The 11210-nt window shown below is 42.2% G+C and overlaps 1 long non-coding RNA gene across 2 annotated transcripts; it reads right to left on the minus strand.

Annotated features, from left to right (window-relative positions):
- Positions 1-645: 645 nt before the first annotated feature.
- Positions 646-10961, minus strand: LOC106782349 (uncharacterized). 2 transcript variants are annotated; one of them, XR_011430182.1, is made up of 4 exons: positions 10571-10961; positions 9743-9852; positions 6657-7200; positions 646-4359 (listed from the first exon to the last, which is right to left on the minus strand). It is a non-coding gene; the product is annotated as an uncharacterized lncRNA (long non-coding RNA). The 2 variants fall into 2 exon arrangements; XR_001379378.3 differs by having other exon boundaries at positions 646-7200; positions 10571-10960.
- Between the last annotated feature and the right edge of the window lie 249 nt (positions 10962-11210).

The raw sequence follows: 11210 nt of genomic DNA on the forward strand, positions 1-11210 counted from the left end.
TCGGCCCTGTAAACCTTAATCAATGTTTACAGAATGAGGGCCTTCTGACCTTCAGACTTCTCACCTTGTAAATAATGATAATATTTCACTGGGTTGTTTTGAAGGTCAAGCGAGGCTGTGTTTGTAAACATTTACCGTAAATGCTGTTTTGCAACTCGTGTTTTTAGACATACGAAATTAGGTTATGTCATTTTTTCCCGAGAACCAAGAATAAATGCTGTTAATCCGAGCCACTTTCAGTGGACGTATAAACCCGGAAGCCTAATATTTAGACAGATAAGATGAAAACCAACATACTTGAAAGTGTATTTTTAAAAAAGATTTAAATTTTGAAATCAATTGTATAAATCACTTAGCGTCCGTTCAGGCAGTTACACACAAGTAATAAGCCCTTTTTACTCTTTATTTCCATTATTATTCAGTGTCAACAATTTTAGAATGTTATATCAAAAGTCAAAAGCAAGTAATATTATTAAAGATCATCCTTTTTTTCTCTTTGTTAATTGAAAAGTTGACAAAAAAACAATTATATAGAACAAAGATTTCATAAAAACTGCTGGTAGCCAAGAGTGATATGGGAAGAGAAAAAGTAAATATGTTATATACATACAGAATGATGATGAAACAATGATTTTTGAGTGAATATTTTAATTTACTAGCATTTTTCAGATATTTGCTCAAGTTGTTGTTTTTAGAAACGTCTTGATTTTTTTTAGAAACCTCCCCCATCCCACAAATGGGAATTTCAACTCTTTTCTGTTCGGAGGGAAATATTTTTCTTTTAAAAAAGAAAACACCTCTGAAGAAAAGTTAATAGAACAAAAGTCTCAAATATTCAAGTTGGACTGATCAGCAGAAGCAATTTGCTCCCGAAAATTCTTTTGTAGACTGGCAGCCCGAAGTCTGACCAGGATCAGAGTGCTTGAAATATAACTCTACTAATAGAAACTTCTGAAAGAGTTTGAAGTATTTCTAGAGAGTTTGAAGAGAAAGGACAGAGATATAGAGCAGAGAGAAATAGCTGAAACTGGTGGACCTGAATGTAATCCTGTGGCTTCAGAGAGTAGGCAGTGAGGAGATGGGGTCGTAAGGAAAAGAAGATAGATCTTACAAGGAAGGAAAATCTGAGTCCTTGTCCTACCTCCACTACTTACTTGCTGTGTGACACTGGGCAAATCATTCAATCCCTCCGAGCCTCTCTTTTTCCATCTTCAAAATGGAGACAGAGTTACCTCAGAAGGATTTTATGAGTAAGAGATGGGATAATGTGGCAAAAGTGCACTTATTTAAAATTAATAAATGGTTATTATAAACAATATTCTTACAGCGTCTATAAGGGAGTAGAACCTAATAGCTAGATGCACAGAAAAGAGGGGATTCAGTGAGGGGAGATCCCATAAGCAGAATTCAAGAACTTTATGCAGTGGAGTTTATTTGGGTACATGGAGAAGAAACTGGGGATGGAAAGGTATATAGAGAGTCCAGAAAAAGAATTATAGTTCCAGAAATTTCTGGTGTTAATTGGGACATAGACCTGGAAATTATTGTAAAGAATGCCACTGTCTGTGCACACATATCTAAAGTCATTGTGTGTATGACCAGTGTAACTGGCCCTACGAAATAACTTCACACAATAATAACCACCTCACTGTGTGGTGCCTGAGTCTGTTGAGTGGCGGGGACCCAGGTTGGGAAGAATGACTCAGGAGAGTGTAAAAGAAAGGTCATGGGTTTGGAGGAGAAATCCATGATTGGATATGATGGAGGAAGGTTTTCCAAGGGTCAACCAAACCAGATAGATGCATTCTGCCAGAATAATTTCACATTTTGTAACCGTTCCAAATTGGAAACAGTTGGCAGACAGTCAGAGAGGAAATCAAGTCAGATTAAATCAAATTATGAGTTCAGTCTCATCTCTTCCCTCTGCTGCCCTGTGGGTAGCAATAAAGGATGAATGAGGTACCAGGTACCACATACCCAAATTCCAGTGGATGCATAAGACATCCCCTGAGTGATTTTCTTGAAGTCACCTCCCCTACTTGGCTTAGGGTGAAAGGGAAGTTTTCTCTGCCCCTATGTCAGGATGGGGGTGGCCCTCGCCATGCTGAGAATGTTCTCTACAGATGTGCTCCTATTGGCCTTGTCAATGCCCTCATGAATTCATAGGCTTTTTTTAATATAACCTCTTATATGAGCTAATAATGGCAGGCCTGGATCACTCGCTTTACAAATCCTGCATGAACAGTCCAACAAGCTCACTCTAGAATGTAGGTGTTAGAACCTATTGCTTTATCCTTGATTTTATTGGCTTCTAGAAAAACTGTGGCATCAAGAAAATTCTCAGTTAACATCGCAATTTATTAGTATACTGACAGAAAAATCTAAAGGAATATGCACAAAACTGCATACAGTGATTTTCAGGGAAGTAGTGGTTATCATCACAAGGGACTTTAACTTTCTAAATGACACAGTCTACTAGGTACCAATTTGTATGTGTATCTCCTACTTTTTCAATAAGTACAAAATCATTAATAGGAATGTCCCCAGGATCCCAGATTAAGGTATTCCCAGGGAACGTTGAATTGAATATGACGTCCAAGGAGAGAGCGGATTCTGACTTCAAGGCATGGTGAAGCTCTGGGTTCAAAAGGTGACATCAACTCCCTGCCCTCTCTCCGTCCAGAACTTGGCTTTGCCTTCCTCTGAGATGGCTTCATTCCCAGGCAGACCAACTGCATGTGGAGGAAGATGAGCCCCCAAGAAGTTCCAAGTTCACCTGGTTTCTTGGTGCTCACAAAGTCGGGAATAGACAGTCTTTCCTTCATAAAGTTCATATTGATCTCCCCAACCCAAAGGCTCTCAGTGGCCCTGCTAGGACCTCTGGACCAATTACTGTGTCCAGAGAGTGGAGCACTTTGATTGGCCAGCCTGGGTGAAGTGGACACTGAGTGGTAGGTGAGATCAGACCCACTTGATTATCAGCACCATCTAAAATATATGTAAAGGGGAAGAGATGCTCCCCAAAGTGATACAGGGCAGACAAAAAAGAAAAGAAGGAGAAGGAAAGAAGGCAGAAAGGGAAGAAAGTAGGAAGGGAGGGAGCAAGGAGGGAAGGGAGGAAAAGAGGAAAATAAAAGATGATTACTATCTCAGAGACACAGCATCTATAGGGAACATTTATTGACTGCCTACTGCACGCATGGTACTGAAGATCCTTGGAAAGCTAGAATTTAAAGTTTTAGCTATAAGAGAGACTTCAAAGTTCCAAGACATCACAGCATATAATATGTTTTATGGTGATAATGTTTCCTACATTAGTGGTTCCCAAACTTTAGCGTCCATCAGAAACACTTGGAGGACTTACTGAAGAGGGAGATTGCTGGCCCAGTAAGTCTGGAATGGGACCCAAGGATGTACATTTCTAGCAAGTTCTCGGGTGATGCTGGTATTGTGAGGCCCATACTTTGAAAACCACTGCCTTACATCAAAGCGTTTCATGAAGTCAGATTAGGTAATACAAGTAAAGTGGCAACTACCAATTTGAGTCTCTGGTTCAGCAAGAGTGGTAACCTTATTTGATGAACAAATCAATTCAACTTCTGCATCTCAATTAGTGGATGGAGTTCTCAAGTTTAGGAAAATCCTAAAGTCTCTTAATGTATTCTTCACAATTATCAAGGGTTCGGTGTTCAAAGATGTTTCACCAAGGGTCCACCCTGGAGAACAGTGAGATTCGATGTCAGATGCTAGTTCTCTGCCTGAAGCTACAGCCTGAAGCAAATGACCCATCCTGACCTTTTCCCACTGCTGCCTCATCATCCAACAAACAATGCAAGGCATGGCCAAGTCAAGGACACCACAGAGAAAGCAAGCAAAACAGACAGAAAAGGCACCAAGACCTTTAAACTCAAGTCGCTTTCATCTCCAAAACAGCATGTTCTTTCTCTTCGGTTCACCCAGTGTTTCTGACGGAAGTGAAATTCTTCTCTGGCGTCCAAGAAAGATTTATGACTGAGAAAGAACAGATTTTACCTGGCAGCGGGTGCATGCAAGGTTTGTTCTTTAATAGCAGGCCCAATTGCTCTTTATTTTGCAGATGCTAATATTAGACTCAGTTAATCATTGCACATTCTTTTTATTAGGTGAGGAGTTGCATTCTTGAAACCACTCTCAGGAAAACAATCCTTCACTTCCAGACCACCCTGACTTGCAGACTTGGGGTTTCGGCAGCGGCAGCACTGCTGGGCCATGCGGCCGACGTCTGGGCAGCCCAGAGACATCTGTTCTTCGGCCTCAACCCTTTGCAAGTGGTTTGGGAACTTCCTCTTTTCTTGTTCACTTGGACAAAGGTTGCTCCTTCTACAAACATCCAGAAAGTGTTAGTACCATCAGAGTATCAGACTTTACTGCCTATTTCCCTGTGGGCAAATCAGCCTGTAATGAGGGCAAGCCCACTGAAATAGGATGTATTCAATCTACTTTACCTGAAGACCCTAATTCAGACAAGTTAGATCCATCTGAGTTTTGCGCAAAATCTGAAATAGTTAGACCGTATTAGTTCTGTTAGTTCTCAGTGGATATGTCTTGATTCTAATAGTCATTTCTAAGTTGGTTATTGGCAAATTAGTAGCCAATTTGTCATAGAAACATTGTGGTTGAATTCTGAGCCAGCTTCCAGATGCCTCCTTAACTCATTTTGTGCCTCAAGTCTAGTACCACACTAATGGTACCGTGAAATCTCATCACCACTTTCAACTCTGCTTTTGAAATTAAAACACCCCAAGTTCCATCTCAGGACGTCACAGAGTAGCTGCTGGGACTCCTTCATTCTCTTCCGTTCCAGCCGCTGTTGTCTGCAGAACTCCCTGCAGTGAAATTGGGACCCCAGAAAGCAGAGAGGGAATTCTAGGGGGAGATTTGGGGTGAAGGCAGTAGCAGAAGTCTAGGTCTTCAGTGAACATCAGCAGACACTCACAGTTGTCCACATTTCATATGGTGGTCCCCGTCCTTGCTGAATGAGAATGGTCGCAGAAATGGGGTGTGGGGAAGCAGGAAGAGGAAAAGGTGGCCCCTCGCAGAAGCATGAAGCCCACAGGGAGACAAGCCTCTGGCTTGGCCTCCAATTCACAAGAAGAGAATACTTTAGCATCTTGAATTTGGAAGTGGTCCATAAAATGACCACAGTGGGACAAAAACACATGTGACTAGCAAGACCCTTGGGGACCTGCTTCACCAAAAAAATAAAATTATTTATAATCGGCACATCAATTTGAAACCTAAATACTTCTAATATGCTTGAAAATAATTTAATCCCTTAAATCTTTTAGCACCTACTTCTCTGCCCACCCCCAGTTTCCAGGGACTGTTTATTGACTACCTGCTCTATCCAAGACCAACCTCATGTGTCGACTATTAGCTTGCACAACCTGCAAAACATTTACTGTGTATTGGAAATAAACGCACTTGCCTCGTTCTTCCCCACATAACACTTCCTGGGCCTCCTCTTTCTCTCCTCATTTTCTCTTTCTTTACCTCTCTAAGATTCACTCAATTTGACTGGTCTTCCTAGGGAGCCGTGTGGGCACTGCTCATTCTAGAATCCCATTACTGGTTGTATCCCAAGCTCAGATAAGCAAGATCACCCCGCTCCCAGGACAGGAAGGCAGATATCAGTCCTGGCTACAGCCTGACTGTGAAGCAGAATAAACAAAGCCTCTATTTCTGTCTGCATTCTATTTTCTAGGCTCTAGTAGGACTTGCTTCTTTTTCTTTCTTTCTCTTCCCTCCTTCCATGTTTTCCCCTATGTCTTTTCCTTATCCTTCTCTTTCATTCTTCCTTCCTTCCTTCCAACCTCTGTCTGTGAAACTCTTGCATTCTGCTAAGCAATATGGAGAACGAGGGGAGATGTTAAGTATGCATATGCCCAACTCACCCAGAAGAGAAAGGCACATATTAAGCGTCAAGTGACGAAAACGGGAATCCAGAATTACATTCCCAAAAGAATTCTGCTTGGGAAAGACTCCTCACAGGCATTCATGGAAGGCTCCAGACTCTTAGACTTCGTTTACATTTCATAGCTTTCACTGAATTTTCTTCAACTGTCTCTCCAAACATACTTCTCTGATCCATAAACCATTTCCAGTGAAACTTGGGTCATATTTGGTATAATTCCTGTAACTTTACAAGAATCCCAGACAGACCATTCATTTCTAAGCAAACCTCTCTATGTAAAGGATTATTTGTCATTTCTCAGTCGGCCTTGTCAATAGCCCCCTATCCTCCCTCCCTCTGCTGATCATTATGGTCTGCATTTCCTTAAAATAGTGGTTACTGGGACCTTGTTTGCCACTTTTCATCTCATTGCTTCTTTATAGACATTGATTTATTAAACTACAAACAAGTCCATTCGAATTGCGTGGGGCCAAACGTGAAAGAAATGCTAATAACATTTGATATTCCCAGCTTTCCCCCACGTATTCCTTTTAAGTAAAAAATCTTTCATACTAAAATTTAGGTAGCAGATAAGGCTTAGAGGTGACTTCTTCCAGTAGACTCAATTTCAGTCGGGGCTAATGTCATGTGGGACTTCAGGCAGGGAGCACCAGGTTATGTTCCGAAGCTCTTGAAATATGATATCATGGAGGTAACGACTTACCACGTGAGTCTGATGGCTCTGAGGAGTCAGAGGAATTGCTCACTGGCCCGTCGCTCCCTGGAGTTTCACTTTTTAAATGATCAGTATGTAATTAGGAGGCAGCCTGATCCATAAAGACCACCTAGGACAGGGAACTTCGCCTGCAGGAGAGACGTTAGCTCTACCTTCATCTTTCCTGGAATGTGGAGAACACACAAAGGCAAGCTCCTCTTTAAGCCACCTGGGAGAAACAAAGTCTCTCTCCCGGGAGTCCAGCCAGGGAAAAGAACATTTTGTTAATCATTACTCATTATCAATTTGGCCAAAGTTGTGGATTTATTTTCTTGCATCTGGGTGGCACAGACTCTGGACAAATTTCATCACCTGAACAACCAGTTTACAATTCTGGGAGGTTTCCCTGAGGCAGAAACTCTCGAAGTGGTCCTTCTGAATCTCCAGGGGCTCTATTTCACCTTAAACCTAGCAGACGTGGCATTTTAATTGATCCTCTTGACTCGGTAAAATGGAATTCTCCATGCATCTCTTCAGAGCTCAGGAGGCTTTTCTGGCAAAAAAAGAAAAGAAAATGTTTCTACAGTCTGTGTGTTCTTGTGCTCCCTTTACCTGGTGCCATAGACCCAAGGGCTCAGCTTGCCTTTGGGAACAGGGGAACACTTTGCAATACTAGTAGTGGGTCTAGCTTTTCTTCCTCAGGACTAGTTATCCAAACCGTGACCTCATTTGATTTAAACAAGCCTCATTGGTTTTCCTGCCTTCGACAAATGGAAAAAAGTCCAGTAGGAAATCCACATTTACTCTTGTGAATGGCAGATATGCATTATGAATGACTCTAATCCTCAAAGGCACTTAGAAACACTGAGTCAAGCTTTCATCTCTTATAATGGGGACATGTCAGGCAAAAATCCTTTGCTTAGGTAGGCAGGAAACAATGGTTAGTATTTCATTTTGTTTCGTTTCCTGAGAGGACTTGGAAAAACTGAGAGACCTCCGCTCCTGTGATATGGGACATAGAAAAAAAAAATCGAAATACTATTCTGCTTAGAACCCACCACAAGGCAGGCTAGACTAGCCGAGATTGTCCCAATTCTAAGAAAAAGCCAACTCATTCAGGAAAAATCAAATTGTACTTTTCTAGAGGGTAATTTTAAGGCAGTGCTTTTTCAAATCTTTGGTTTTACTACAACTCACAGCAAAAAGTGTATTTTACATCATTCACACACATATACATTTACCTGAAATATATTTTGTGAAACGTAACTTACCCTTACTGCATGCTATGAACTCTGATATTTTTGTCTCTTCTATTCCATTCTACTCAATTCGATTTCATTTTTTTTAATGCTAACTGTGACCCTCAAAATTGATTTCCCAATCCACGACCAGCAGTGTGAAAAAAACTCTTGGAGGTGGAGGGGTAAAGAAGTTCATCCTTATCACTGATCCTCTAAATCTTCCCACTTCTATTGGAGATGCTCAGGATTTCCTGTTGAGGATATCATTGCTTTGGCTAAAAATACTCTCTCTTATTAAAATGTAGATGAACGCTGAATGGGTAAGAGATTAAACCTGGTCCATCATTTACACCTTTGTGATACTGAGTATATTACATACACCACATCACATCACAGTAGAGAAAGGAGGTCAGGTTAGATAAGGGAAGGGATGGGAGTGAGAACATAAATGCTCCAACAAAGGAGTGAGTAAAGGGCTTCTTCTGAGGAGTTTAGGGCACCTCGGTGACCCTAGGCCTTTGCCTTCTCCGTATGAAGGTGGGGAGAACATGGGCTGAAGGCCTCCTCCGCACACCCAGAGTTCTCTGGCTGTCCCCCTCCACTCCAGCACATATCATGGGGCAGGAATGGGAAGTGCAGTGCAGAAGTGGAAGGAACAGAACCAGAGCACCATGGGGCCTGCAGAGGGGCTTCCATCAGGCAGAGGGGCAACCCAGGAACAAGAGGCCTGCCTCGCCCCACCTCTTTCCCGTAGCTATACTTTTTCTCCCTCTGGGAATGTTCTTCCCATTCCTCTCCACTTTGCTTACCTTTTCCAATAAGAAGTTTCCAACTCTGCCAGCCCTTCTCTGAGCTCCAGGAACACTTTCTGCCAATACCACCCCTCTGTTCTTTCAAAGCAACTTGTACATGTATCCACTGCATGCAGAGCACCATCACTGTTTGATCAACTGCCTCGGTTACTAAATTGTCAGCTCCTTGAGGGTCGTAAGGTCATCTCTAGTACCCAGCACAGTGACCACACCCCCTCACTCATCCATATATTCTTTCATTCATTTAACAAATATTAACATAGTGCTAGTACACTGGGCCATGTGGGTACTGCAATGTTGAGCTGCTCTTGTAGAACTTGTCCATTTACTAATGTGGTCTATTTGTTAATGAATAAATATTTGCTGAATGAATGAATAGATGAAGGAGTCAATAAATGTACCCTGTACTGTCATGTGTCATGATCTCACCACTTCGTCATACACACCCATTCATCGGGGGCAGCCATCACTGTGAGGAAGTCCTTATATTGAATCAAACTCTGTTGCCTTGAAGCTTCTAGGTACTAGTCCATAAAGAATAGGAGCAGTTGACAATGGCTGCTATGTCCCTGGCCTTCTTCTCTCCAGTCTAAACATCCTCAGTACTTTCAGGGGGTCCTCGAGATAGCTACATCAGCAATAACATGGGATGGTTTGAGTTGCCGCACCAGTCTACTTGCTTCCCTCGAAAGGCCTTACATGTGGCCTATAATGTCCTCTAAGTGTGACCTCATAAGGAAACCCCAGCCTCCATGTGTGCTAACTGTGGCACCCTGAACTCCACATCCACAGACCCGGGCTCCCACCACATCAACTTCTCTGAAAAACATGTTCTCTCCCTTACTTAATATTAACAATGTTGACCACACACTTATACTTGGACTATATGGGATTATTTATCCAGAAACTTCCTTTACTTCTTGAAATTTTGGAGTGGCCCCCTTCTTTTCTCCCTCCCATAAACACATTTAAATGGCTAGTTTGAGAACAGCTTTTTTTTTTTTACATGATTCTCTTTCCCTGGCCACAGGAGAGCCCTTACCAGGTTTCCTATGAGAATTCTTCCACAGCATTCTTCTGAGCCGCCATCAAGTCCAGTAGCAAAAGTCAGAAGAGGTGAGACTCACAAGCATTGAAGGGCCATAACCCTGCCTAGTGCAGAAGGATGGTGTGTAGTGAGAGAGAAGAAAACCCAAAGGAGAGAATGCCACCCAAAGAGAAGCCAAGACTAGAATGGAGGGAGTCCCACAGCTTTGTGTCCCTTGCCCCGTTTTTCCCTAAAACACAGCAGCCTCCCTTCCTTCTCTCAGTCTGGTTGTTCTTGGATTCCAAGATCCAATAAATTCCCTTTTTGACCTTTTGCCTAATTCCAGTTGGGTTTCTGTAAGTTGCGACCAAAAAATTCCTGACTAATGCAACCCCTAATTTTTTCTTCCTGAGTGCTGCCATGCTGTTCCTAAACCAAATATTCACATCCTGTCCTTACATGTTTTTGAGCTCAAAGGCAGGATTTTACATTTATTGCTGTGGAACATCATCTTGTTTTGTTTGATTCATAATTCTAGTGTAGCCGGTCACAAATTTGCACACACTACTGTTAGTTGTAGTTAAGAAAATGTGGCTTTTGTAAACTTTTGGTAACAGAGCCAGTCACCCTCATAAGAGCCTACTGGGTAGCAAGAAAAAAATAAATTTTCCAGTAATGGTGTCTCATTCAAAAAAGACTTTTAAGCTGGAAGAAACAGACTTGATTCTTTTGAGTAAATTTTTTCAGTGCCTGTGGATCACTCCAGACCCTCTTCTCCAAGATGTAAACTGGCTGAAGGAGGGAATCATGAGACCTCACGATGATGGAAAAGGGGCGCCAAACCTGAGTGACATCCTCTGGTCCTCACTGGTCTGTACCACGGAGCAAGTTGTTGGATCTCATCCCTGAGGTGTCGATGGCCCCATTTGAGCCTTGGGACATCATTCTGGCATCCACGGTTGGATCAGTGGCTCTGGCCATTTGCCTCTGGTCACAAGCTCACATATGCTGTTGTCAAATAAAAAGAAATACAGACTTAGTAAGGACAGACTTATTCAAAAGGATTGTTGCAAAAAGGGCTATTGCAGTAGGAGGCGGGGCTATTGTAATTGGGAGGACGCCTTAACCATAATATCTGCAAGCATCTCAAGAGTTCTGCAAATAGAGCTTTTCTTTTATAGAGAAGAGTAAACAAGGTTACAAAGAACTGGGTGTGAGGAAGTGGGATGAAAGAGTGGTGTGATGGAATAGTGAATCAGAGAATATTTTACTGAGAGGCGAGCCTAATCTTGGGAGGGGCTGTGTACTGACTCAGCTGGAGGTGGGCCAAAGTTAAGAGAACTGGGAGAAGGAGAAAATTCTAACTCTAACCAAAGTTTAATTAACCAGTATTTTGTTCAGTTGATCAGTAGACACAAGCAATTCAGCTAACCATTTATGAGGCAAAGAATGGGAATTTGGAGGGTACGGGTCTGGTCTTGTA

Source organism: Equus caballus, chromosome 21, assembly GCF_041296265.1.
Source record: "Equus caballus isolate H_3958 breed thoroughbred chromosome 21, TB-T2T, whole genome shotgun sequence".
Classification (NCBI taxonomy): Eukaryota; Metazoa; Chordata; class Mammalia; order Perissodactyla; family Equidae; genus Equus; species Equus caballus.